General features: G+C 63.8%; 2 non-coding genes across 2 annotated transcripts; both read left to right on the top strand.

Annotated features, from left to right (window-relative positions):
- Nucleotides 1–365: 365 nt before the first annotated feature.
- LOC131864239 (5S ribosomal RNA) lies at nt 366–484 on the top strand. Its single transcript, XR_009363078.1, has one exon. It is a non-coding gene; the product is annotated as a 5S ribosomal RNA (ribosomal RNA).
- Nucleotides 485–6,400: 5,916 nt separating this feature from the next.
- Nucleotides 6,401–6,519, top strand: LOC131864240 (5S ribosomal RNA). The gene has a single exon (XR_009363079.1). It is a non-coding gene; the product is annotated as a 5S ribosomal RNA (ribosomal RNA).
- The last annotated feature ends 5,852 nt before the right edge of the window (nt 6,520–12,371 follow it).

The raw sequence follows: 12,371 nt of genomic DNA, 5'->3' as shown, positions 1-12,371 counted from the left end.
GCAAACCGAGCGCCTTGGTGCACCGGGGCAAGATCGAGCGTGCACCCGAGGCGCCCCGAACATGCACCAAGGTGCACTCGGCCCACATGTGAGCGCAGGTCGTTGCGCCCGAGGTGGTGTGTGGGCACCGCGTTGCAGACGGGACACTGCACGCACACGACGCCCCGTCCAGGTGCACGCACGTAGGCCGGGCCGGGTGCACACCCGACGCCCTAGCAAGGTGCGCGCACCCGGGCAGGGCTCACACTTGGCGAACGGGGCGCACTTCGCGAGGGAGGGTGTGCACCTCGACGGGGGTGGGTGGCCGGGGTGGATTCGCACGTGGGTCGCGGTTTGCTAAGTACACACTGCGACAAGCTCATAACGGGTGCGATCATACCAGCGTTAGTGCACCGGATCCCATCAGAACTCCGCAGTTAAGCGCGCTTGGGCCGGAGTAGTACTAGGATGGGTGACCTCCCGGGAAGTCCCGGTGTTGCACCCTTTCTTAGTTTTTCGCCGGGCGTCGCAATGCTATTTGAATAAACCTTTTGCCCGTTTGCGTTCTCGTCGGGGCCGGGCCGGGCCGGGGTGCGCTGCCCGCACTACCGCGCGCGCTGGGGGCGACACCGAGCGCGCACCCGAGGCGCCCCGAGCACACAGGCCACGGTGCAACCCGGGCGTTGTGCGCGCACCCCGGTGCGCCCGAGGTGCTGCGCGCGCACCCAGGTGAAATCGGTGTGCACCTCGGCCAGTGCGCGCTCGGTCGAGTCGCGCACGTTGGCCAAGGTGCACGGTGATGTTTCTTACTCTAAGGTTCCGCACCAGACGCCCGGGACAGGTGAGCGAAGCTGGGCGGGGCCGGGTGCGCGGCCGGGGCAGGTGCACGCAGCTGGAGAGAGCTTTGGAGCACACCAGAGGTGCGCACCTTGGAGCACACTTCGGAGCGCACCAATGATGCGCTCCATTCAAAAGTTTCCTGAAAAGGCAAAAAAAGTTGAGATTATAGAATTTCCCACTTGAGAGATTGAAAAAAAAAAAAATTTAAAATGAAGGAAACGCGGGTGCCAAGGTGTGCGCGCCCGGGTGCGCAGCCCAGCCAAGGTGTGCGCACCAAGGCGCCCACCCTGGCGAAGGTGCACGCAAGGTGCGCACCCGAGGCAAACCGGACAATTAACCCAACTTTCGACTTCGCGCGCACCTGCGCACCTTGGAGCGCACTTCGGAGCGCTCCTTGTTGCGCACCAATCTTGGGCACCTCGGAGTGCACCATGGCGCCCACCAAGGTGCGCACCCGGGGCAAACCGAGCTCCGACTTCGTGCGCACCTTGGAGCGCACGAAAGGTGCGCACCATGGCGCCCACCAAGGTGCGCAGCCCAGCCAAGGCGTGCGCATCAAGGTGCGCACCCTGGCGAAGGTGCGCACCCGGGGCAAACCGAGCTCCGACTTCGTGCGCACCTTGGAGCGCACAAAGGGTGCGCAACCCAGCCAAGGTGTGCGCACCCCGGGCAAACCGAGCTCCGAATCGTGCGCACCTTGGAGCACACTTCGGAGCCCTCCTTGGTGCGCACCGATGTTGCGCACCTCGGAGCGCACCCGGGGAAAACAATGCAATTAACCCGACTTTCGACTTCGTGGGCACCTCGGAGCGCTCTCGGGTTCGCACCTCGGAGCACACCGAGGTGCGCACCTTTGATGCGCTGCCTTCACCAATTTCCAGAAAAGGCAAGAAAACATTGAGAAGGTGTGCGCACCGAGGTGCCCACCCTGGCGAAGGTGCACGCGAGGTGCGCACCCGGGGCAAACCGGGCTCCGACTTCGTGCACGCCATGCTGCGCACCTTGGAGGGCCATGGTGCGCACCTTGGAGCACACTTCGGAGCGCTCAATGGTGCCCAACCCAGCCAAGGTGCCCACCGCGGCGAAGGTGCACGCGAGGTGCGCACCCGGGGCAAACCGGGCTCCGACTTCGTGCACGCCGCACCTTGGAGCACACTTCGGAGCGCTCCTTGGTGCGCACCAGGGCGCGCAACCCAGCCGAGGTGCCCACCCCGGCGAAGGTGCACGCGGGGTGCGCACCCGGGGCAAACCGGGCTCCGACTTCGTGCACGCCATGGTGCCCACCGCGGCGAAGGTGCACGCGAGGTGCGCACCCGGGGCAAACCGGGCTCCGACTTCGTGCACGCCGCACCTTGGAGCACACTTCGGAGCGCTCCTTGGTGCGCACCAGGGCGCGCAACCCAGCCGAGGTGCCCACCCCGGCGAAGGTGCACGCGAGGTGCGCACCCGGGGCAAACCGGGCTCCGACTTCGTGCACGCCATGGTGCCCACCGCGGCGAAGGTGCACGCGAGGTGCGCACCCGGGGCAAACCGGGCTCCGACTTCGTGCACGCCGCACCTTGGAGCACACTTCGGAGCGCTCCTTGGTGCGCACCATGGTGCCCACCAGGGCGCGCAACCCCGCCGAAGGTGCACGCGAGGTGCGCACCCGGGGCAAACCGGGCTCCGACTTCGTGCACGCCGCACCTTGGAGCACACTTCGGAGCGCTCCTTGGTGCGCACCAGGGCGCGCAACCCCGCCGAAGGTGCACGCGAGGTGCGCACCCGGGGCAAACCGGGCTCCGACTTCGTGCACGCCATGGTGCGCACCAGGGTGCCCACCGCGGCGAAGGTGCGCACCCGGGGCAAACCGGGCTCCGACTTCGTGCACGCCGCACCTTGGAGCACACTTCGGAGCGCTCCTTGGTGCGCACCAGGGCGCGCAACCCAGCCGAGGTGCCCACCCCGGCGAAGGTGCACGCGAGGTGCGCACCCGGGGCAAACCGGGCTCCGACTTCGTGCACGCCATGGTGCCCACCGCGGCGAAGGTGCGCACCCGGGGCAAACCGGGCTAGGACTTCGTGCACGCCGCACCTTGGAGCACACTTCGGAGCGCTCCTTGGTGCGCACCATGGTGCCCACCAGGCCGCGCAACCCAGCCAAGGTGTGCGCACCAAGGTGCACGCGAGGTGCGCACCCGGGGCAAACCGGGGTCCGGCTTCGTGCACGCCGCACCTTGGAGCACACATCGGGGCGCTCCCGGGTTCGCACCGGCGTTGCGCACCGTGGTGGGCACCTCGGAGCGCACCGTGGTGGGCACCTCGGAGCACACCAAGGTGGGCAGCGAGGTGCGCACCTTTGATGCGATGCCTTCACTAATTTCCATAAAAGGCAAAAGAAAACGAGATTTTAAAATTTCCGTTTTGAAAGATAGTGAGAAAAAGGGAATGCTGGTGCCATCTTGAGCCCGCCCTGGTGCGCAGCCCAGCCAAGGTGTGCGCACCAAGGTGCCCACCCTGGCGAAGGTGCGCGCCCGGGCAATTAACCCAACTTCCAACTTCGCGCGCGCCAGGGTGGGAGCGCACCCAACAACCGGGCCTGGGAAGAGCCAATGCGAGAAACCCCACCAAACGCTCTGACAAAAAAAGAGGGGGCGCTCCAGTAACCCCGCTTCGGAGCGCACCCTGGGCAAACCCAGCCAGGGTGCCCACCCCGGCCAAGGTGCAGGCGAGGTGCGCACCCGGGGCAAACCGGGCTCCGACAACGTGCACGCCGCACCTTGGAGCACACTTCGTAGCGCTCCCGGGTGCGCACCTCAGAGCACACCAAGGTGGGCAGCGAGGTGCGCACCTTTGATGCGCTGCCTTCACTAATTTCCAGAAAAGGCAAAAAAAAGAGGAGATTTTAAAATTTCCGTTTTGAAAGATAGTGAAAAAAACGGAACGCGGGTGCCATCTTGAGCCCGCCCTGGTGCACAGCCCAGGTAAGGTGCCCACCCTGGCAAAGGTGCGCACCCGGGCAATTAACCCTACTTCCGACTTCGTGCGCGCCAGGGTGGCAACCGGGCCTGGGAAGAGCCAATGCGAGAAACCCCACCAAACGCTCCGACAAAAAAAGAGGCGGCGCTCCAATAACCCCGCTTCGGAGCGCAGCCGGGGCAAACCCAGCCAAGGTGCCCACCCCGACGAAGGTGCACGCGAGGTGCGCACCCGGGGCAAACCGGGCTCCGACAACGTGCACGCAGCACCTTGGAGCACACTTCGAAGCACTCCCGGGTGCCCACCGGCGTTGCGCACCGTGGTGGGCAGCGAGGTGCGCACCTTTGATGCGCTGCCTTCACTAATTTCCAGAAAAGGCAAAAAAAAATGAGATTTTAAAATTTCCGTTTTGAAAGATAGTGAAAAAAACGGAACGCGGGTGCCATCTTGAGCCCGCCCTGGTGCGCAGCCCAGGCAAGGCATGCGCACCAAGGTGCCCACCCGCGGTGCACGCCCGGGGCAAACCGGGCTCCGACTTCGTGCAGGCCGCACCTTGGAGCACACTTCGGAGCGCTCCTTGGTGCGCACCATGGTGCCCACCAGGGCGCACCCGGGGCAAACCGGGCTCCGACTTCGTGCACGCCGCACCTTGGAGCACACATCGGAGCGCTCCCAGGTTCGCACCAGCGTTGCGCACCTTTGATGCGCTGCCTTCACTAATTTCCAGAAAAGGCAAAAAAAAACGATATTTTAAAATTTCCGTTCTGAAAGATAGTGAAAAAAACGGAACGCGGGTGCCATCTTGAGCCCTTCCTGGTGCGCAGCCCAGGCAAGTTGTGCGCACCAAGGTGCCCACCCTGGCGGAGGTGCGCGCCCGGGGCAAACCGGGCTCCGACTTCGTGCACTGCATGGTGCCCACCAAGGCGCGCAACCCAGCCAAGGTGCCCACCGCAGCGAAGGTGCACGCGAGGTGCGCACCCGAGGTGCACACCCGGGGCAAACCGAGCTCCGACTTCGTGCACGCCGCACCTTGGAGCACACTTCAGAGCGCTCCTTGGTGCGCACCAGGGCGCGCAACCCAGCCAAGGTGCTCACCCCGGCGAAGGTGCACGCGAGGTGCGCACCCGGGGCAAGCCGGGCTCGGACTTCGTGCACGCCGCACCTTGGAGCACACATCGGAGCGCTCCCGGGTTCGCACCAGCATTGCGCACCTTTGATGCGCTGCCTTCACTAATTTCCAGAAAAGGCAAAAAAAAAAAAAAAACGAGATTTTAAAATTTCCGTTTTGAAAGATAGTGAAAAAAACGGAACGCGGGTGCCATCTTGAGCCCGCCCTGGTGTGCAGCCCAGGCAAGTTGTGCGCACCAAGGCACCCACCCTGGCCAAGGTGGGTCACGGGGTGGGTCCTAGGGTGGGTAACGGGGTGGGTACTAAGGTGCGTGCCAAGGTGGGTCATGGGGTGGGTGCCAAGGTGGGCACCAGGGTGGGTGTGCACCAACCCTAGCCAGGGTAGGTCACGGGGTGGTTGTCGGGGTGGGCGTCAAGGAGCCAAGGTGGGTGGCAAGTAGCCAAGTTGCGTGCCAAGGTGGGTGTCGGGGTGGGTGCCAAGGATCCAAGGTGGGTGCCAAGGAACCAAGGTGGGTGTCTGGGTGGGTGCCGAGGTGGGAGCCAGGGTGGGTCCCAAGGTGAGTGCAAAGGTGGGTGCCAGGGTCAAGGTGAGTGCCAATGTGGGTTCCAAGGTGCCAGGGTCAGGGTGAGTGCCAATGTGGGTTCAAAGGTGCTAAGTTGGGTGCGAGGTTGGGTGCGAGGGTGGGTGGGTGCCAAGGTGTGCTAGGTGGAAGCCCGGGTGGGTCGGCATCCCATGGGTGTCGAGTTGGGTGCCTGATGGGTGCTTCTTGTCAAGTTTTAGTCGTCGGGACTCATTTCGAGCCTTAGAGGTCGTTTCTTGTCCGGTTGCCCTGTCTTCGACCTGGGAACCCAATTTTGGTCCTCGGGTCCCATTTTTTTTTGTCTCGCATCCCACTTTTGGCCTGTGGCCTTTTCGGGGTCGATTCTCGTTTTGGGCATCAGAGCATGTTTCTTCTCCTAAAACCCAATATTTGTTTATTAAGTCTCGGAACACATTTTTGTTCTCGTGGACCCATCATGGGTCTTGGAACGCATTTGTGGTCCTTGGGTCCCATTTTGCATCCCGAAACTTGTGTTTTGGTGCTTGATCCCTATTTTGGGTGCCCACCTTGCACCAAGTGCGCACCCGGGGCAAACCGAGCGCCTTGGTGCACCGGGGCAAGATCGAGCGTGCACCCGAGGCGCCCCGAACATGCACCAAGGTGCACTCGGCCCACATGTGAGCGCAGGTCGTTGCGCCCGAGGTGGTGTGTGGGCACCGCGTTGCAGACGGGACACTGCACGCACACGACGCCCCGTCCAGGTGCACGCACGTAGGCCGGGCCGGGTGCACACCCGACGCCCTAGCAAGGTGCGCGCACCCGGGCAGGGCTCACACTTGGCGAACGGGGCGCACTTCGCGAGGGAGGGTGTGCACCTCGACGGGGGTGGGTGGCCGGGGTGGATTCGCACGTGGGTCGCGGTTTGCTAAGTACACACTGCGACAAGCTCATAACGGGTGCGATCATACCAGCGTTAGTGCACCGGATCCCATCAGAACTCCGCAGTTAAGCGCGCTTGGGCCGGAGTAGTACTGGGATGGGTGACCTCCCGGGAAGTCCCGGTGTTGCACCCTTTCTTAGTTTTTCGCCGGGCGTCGCAATGCTATTTGAATAAACCTTTTGCCCGTTTGCGTTCTCGTCGGGGCCGGGCCGGGCCGGGGTGCGCTGCCCGCACTACCGCGCGCGCGGGGGGCGACACCGAGCGCGCACCCGAGGCGCCCCGAGCACACAGGCCACGGTGCAACCCGGGCGTTGTGCGCGCACCCCGGTGCGCCCGAGGTGCTGCGCGCGCACCCAGGTGAAATCGGTGTGCACCTCGGCCAGTGCGCGCTCGGTCGAGTCGCGCACGTTGGCCAAGGTGCACGGTGATGTTTCTTACTCTAAGGTTCCGCACCAGACGCCCGGGACAGGTGAGCGAAGCTGGGCGGGGCCGGGTGCGCGGCCGGGGCAGGTGCACGCAGCTGGAGAGAGCTTTGGAGCACACCAGAGGTGCGCACCTTGGAGCACACTTCGGAGCGCACCAATGATGCGCTCCATTCAAAAGTTTCCTGAAAAGGCAAAAAAAGTTGAGATTATAGAATTTCCCACTTGAGAGATTGTAAAAAAAAAAAATTTAAAATGAAGGAAACGCGGGTGCCAAGGTGTGCGCGCCCGGGTGCGCAGCCCAGCCAAGGTGTGCGCACCAAGGCGCCCACCCTGGCGAAGGTGCACGCAAGGTGCGCACCCGAGGCAAACCGGACAATTAACCCAACTTTCGACTTCGCGCGCACCTGCGCACCTTGGAGCGCACTTCGGAGCGCTCCTTGGTGCGCACCAATCTTGGGCACCTCGGAGTGCACCATGGCGCCCACCAAGGTGCGCACCCGGGGCAAACCGAGCTCCGACTTCGTGCGCACCTTGGAGCGCACGAAAGGTGCGCACCATGGCGCCCACCAAGGTGCGCAGCCCAGCCAAGGCGTGCGCATCAAGGTGCGCACCCTGGCGAAGGTGCGCACCCGGGGCAAACCGAGCTCCGACTTCGTGCGCACCTTGGAGCGCACAAAGGGTGCGCAACCCAGCCAAGGTGTGCGCACCCCGGGCAAACCGAGCTCCGAATCGTGCGCACCTTGGAGCACACTTCGGAGCCCTCCTTGGTGCGCACCGATGTTGCGCACCTCGGAGCGCACCCGGGGAAAACAATGCAATTAACCCGACTTTCGACTTCGTGGGCACCTCGGAGCGCTCTTGGGTTCGCACCTCGGAGCACACCGAGGTGCGCACCTTTGATGCGCTGCCTTCACCAATTTCCAGAAAAGGCAAGAAAACATTGAGAAGGTGTGCGCACCGAGGTGCCCACCCTGGCGAAGGTGCACGCGAGGTGCGCACCCGGGGCAAACCGGGCTCCGACTTCGTGCACGCCATGCTGCGCACCTTGGAGGGCCATGGTGCGCACCTTGGAGCACACTTCGGAGCGCTCAATGGTGCCCAACCCAGCCAAGGTGCCCACCGCGGCGAAGGTGCACGCGAGGTGCGCACCCGGGGCAAACCGGGCTCCGACTTCGTGCACGCCGCACCTTGGAGCACACTTCGGAGCGCTCCTTGGTGCGCACCAGGGCGCGCAACCCAGCCGAGGTGCCCACCCCGGCGAAGGTGCACGCGGGGTGCGCACCCGGGGCAAACCGGGCTCCGACTTCGTGCACGCCATGGTGCCCACCGCGGCGAAGGTGCACGCGAGGTGCGCACCCGGGGCAAACCGGGCTCCGACTTCGTGCACGCCGCACCTTGGAGCACACTTCGGAGCGCTCCTTGGTGCGCACCAGGGCGCGCAACCCAGCCGAGGTGCCCACCCCGGCGAAGGTGCACGCGAGGTGCGCACCCGGGGCAAACCGGGCTCCGACTTCGTGCACGCCATGGTGCCCACCGCGGCGAAGGTGCACGCGAGGTGCGCACCCGGGGCAAACCGGGCTCCGACTTCGTGCACGCCGCACCTTGGAGCACACTTCGGAGCGCTCCTTGGTGCGCACCATGGTGCCCACCAGGGCGCGCAACCCCGCCGAAGGTGCACGCGAGGTGCGCACCCGGGGCAAACCGGGCTCCGACTTCGTGCACGCCGCACCTTGGAGCACACTTCGGAGCGCTCCTTGGTGCGCACCAGGGCGCGCAACCCCGCCGAAGGTGCACGCGAGGTGCGCACCCGGGGCAAACCGGGCTCCGACTTCGTGCACGCCATGGTGCGCACCAGGGTGCCCACCGCGGCGAAGGTGCGCACCCGGGGCAAACCGGGCTCCGACTTCGTGCACGCCGCACCTTGGAGCACACTTCGGAGCGCTCCTTGGTGCGCACCAGGGCGCGCAACCCAGCCGAGGTGCCCACCCCGGCGAAGGTGCACGCGAGGTGCGCACCCGGGGCAAACCGGGCTCCGACTTCGTGCACGCCATGGTGCCCACCGCGGCGAAGGTGCGCACCCGGGGCAAACCGGGCTAGGACTTCGTGCACGCCGCACCTTGGAGCACACTTTGGAGCGCTCCTTGGTGCGCACCATGGTGCCCACCAGGCCGCGCAACCCAGCCAAGGTGTGCGCACCAAGGTGCACGCGAGGTGCGCACCCGGGGCAAACCGGGGTCCGGCTTCGTGCACGCCGCACCTTGGAGCACACATCGGGGCGCTCCCGGGTTCGCACCGGCGTTGCGCACCGTGGTGGGCACCTCGGAGCGCACCGTGGTGGGCACCTCGGAGCACACCAAGGTGGGCAGCGAGGTGCGCACCTTTGATGCGATGCCTTCACTAATTTCCATAAAAGGCAAAAAAAAACGAGATTTTAAAATTTCCGTTTTGAAAGATAGTGAGAAAAAGGGAATGCTGGTGCCATCTTGAGCCCGCCCTGGTGCGCAGCCCAGCCAAGGTGTGCGCACCAAGGTGCCCACCCTGGCGAAGGTGCGCGCCCGGGCAATTAACCCAACTTCCAACTTCGCGCGCGCCAGGGTGGGAGCGCACCCAACAACCGGGCCTGGGAAGAGCCAATGCGAGAAACCCCACCAAACGCTCTGACAAAAAAAGAGGGGGCGCTCCAGTAACCCCGCTTCGGAGCGCACCCTGGGCAAACCCAGCCAGGGTGCCCACCCCGGCCAAGGTGCAGGCGAGGTGCGCACCCGGGGCAAACCGGGCTCCGACAACGTGCACGCCGCACCTTGGAGCACACTTCGTAGCGCTCCCGGGTGCGCACCTCAGAGCACACCAAGGTGGGCAGCGAGGTGCGCACCTTTGATGCGCTGCCTTCACTAATTTCCAGAAAAGGCAAAAAAAAGAGGAGATTTTAAAATTTCCGTTTTGAAAGATAGTGAAAAAAACGGAACGCGGGTGCCATCTTGAGCCCGCCCTGGTGCACAGCCCAGGTAAGGTGCCCACCCTGGCAAAGGTGCGCACCCGGGCAATTAACCCTACTTCCGACTTCGTGCGCGCCAGGGTGGCAACCGGGCCTGGGAAGAGCCAATGCGAGAAACCCCACCAAACGCTCCGACAAAAAAAGAGGCGGCGCTCCAATAACCCCGCTTCGGAGCGCAGCCGGGGCAAACCCAGCCAAGGTGCCCACCCCGACGAAGGTGCACGCGAGGTGCGCACCCGGGGCAAACCGGGCTCCGACAACGTGCACGCAGCACCTTGGAGCACACTTCGAAGCACTCCCGGGTGCCCACCGGCGTTGCGCACCGTGGTGGGCAGCGAGGTGCGCACCTTTGATGCGCTGCCTTCACTAATTTCCAGAAAAGGCAAAAAAAAATGAGATTTTAAAATTTCCGTTTTGAAAGATAGTGAAAAAAACGGAACGCGGGTGCCATCTTGAGCCCGCCCTGGTGCGCAGCCCAGGCAAGGCATGCGCACCAAGGTGCCCACCCGCGGTGCACGCCCGGGGCAAACCGGGCTCCGACTTCGTGCAGGCCGCACCTTGGAGCACACTTCGGAGCGCTCCTTGGTGCGCACCATGGTGCCCACCAGGGCGCACCCGGGGCAAACCGGGCTCCGACTTCGTGCACGCCGCACCTTGGAGCACACATCGGAGCGCTCCCAGGTTCGCACCAGCGTTGCGCACCTTTGATGCGCTGCCTTCACTAATTTCCAGAAAAGGCAAAAAAAAACGATATTTTAAAATTTCCGTTCTGAAAGATAGTGAAAAAAACGGAACGCGGGTGCCATCTTGAGCCCTTCCTGGTGCGCAGCCCAGGCAAGTTGTGCGCACCAAGGTGCCCACCCTGGCGGAGGTGCGCGCCCGGGGCAAACCGGGCTCCGACTTCGTGCACTGCATGGTGCCCACCAAGGCGCGCAACCCAGCCAAGGTGCCCACCGCAGCGAAGGTGCACGCGAGGTGCGCACCCGAGGTGCACACCCGGGGCAAACCGAGCTCCGACTTCGTGCACGCCGCACCTTGGAGCACACTTCAGAGCGCTCCTTGGTGCGCACCAGGGCGCGCAACCCAGCCAAGGTGCTCACCCCGGCGAAGGTGCACGCGAGGTGCGCACCCGGGGCAAGCCGGGCTCGGACTTCGTGCACGCCGCACCTTGGAGCACACATCGGAGCGCTCCCGGGTTCGCACCAGCATTGCGCACCTTTGATGCGCTGCCTTCACTAATTTCCAGAAAAGGCAAAAAAAAAAAAAAAACGAGATTTTAAAATTTCCGTTTTGAAAGATAGTAAAAAAAACGGAACGCGGGTGCCATCTTGAGCCCGCCCTGGTGTGCAGCCCAGGCAAGTTGTGCGCACCAAGGCACCCACCCTGGCCAAGGTGGGTCACGGGGTGGGTCCTAGGGTGGGTAACGGGGTGGGTACTAAGGTGCGTGCCAAGGTGGGTCATGGGGTGGGTGCCAAGGTGGGCACCAGGGTGGGTGTGCACCAACCCTAGCCAGGGTAGGTCACGGGGTGGTTGTCGGGGTGGGCGTCAAGGAGCCAAGGTGGGTGGCAAGTAGCCAAGTTGCGTGCCAAGGTGGGTGTCGGGGTGGGTGCCAAGGATCCAAGGTGGGTGCCAAGGAACCAAGGTGGGTGTCTGGGTGGGTGCCGAGGTGGGAGCCAGGGTGGGTCCCAAGGTGAGTGCAAAGGTGGGTGCCAGGGTCAAGGTGAGTGCCAATGTGGGTTCCAAGGTGCCAGGGTCAGGGTGAGTGCCAATGTGGGTTCAAAGGTGCTAAGTTGGGTGCGAGGTTGGGTGCGAGGGTGGGTGGGTGCCAAGGTGTGCTAGGTGGAAGCCCGGGTGGGTCGGCATCCCATGGGTGTCGAGTTGGGTGCCTGATGGGTGCTTCTTGTCAAGTTTTAGTCGTCGGGACTCATTTCGAGCCTTAGAGGTCGTTTCTTGTCCGGTTGCCCTGTCTTCGACCTGGGAACCCAATTTTGGTCCTCGGGTCCCATTTTTTTTTGTCTCGCATCCCACTTTTGGCCTGTGGCCTTTTCGGGGTCGATTCTCGTTTTGGGCATCAGAGCATGTTTCTTCTCCTAAAACCCAATATTTGTTTATTAAGTCTCGGAACACATTTTTGTTCTCGTGGACCCATCATGGGTCTTGGAACGCATTTGTGGTCCTTGGGTCCCATTTTGCATCCCGAAACTTGTGTTTTGGTGCTTGATCCCTATTTTGGGTGCCCACCTTGCACCAAGTGCGCACCCGGGGCAAACCGAGCGCCTTGGTGCACCGGGGCAAGATCGAGCGTGCACCCGAGGCGCCCCGAACATGCACCAAGGTGCACTCGGCCCACATGTGAGCGCAGGTCGTTGCGCCCGAGGTGGTGTGTGGGCACCGCGTTGCAGACGGGACACTGCACGCACACGACGCCCCGTCCAGGTGCACGCACGTAGGCCGGGCCGGGTGCACACCCGACGCCCTAGCAAGGTGCGCGCACCCGGGCAGGGCTCACACTTGGCGAACGGGGCGCACTTCGCGAGGGAGGGTGTGCACCTCGACGGGGGTGGG

Source organism: Cryptomeria japonica, unplaced genomic scaffold (genome assembly GCF_030272615.1).
Source record: "Cryptomeria japonica unplaced genomic scaffold, Sugi_1.0 HiC_scaffold_80, whole genome shotgun sequence".
NCBI lineage: Eukaryota > Viridiplantae > Streptophyta > Pinopsida > Cupressales > Cupressaceae > Cryptomeria > Cryptomeria japonica.
The sequence above is the reverse complement of the archived record's forward strand: the minus strand, read 5'-3'. Positions and strand labels throughout refer to the sequence as shown.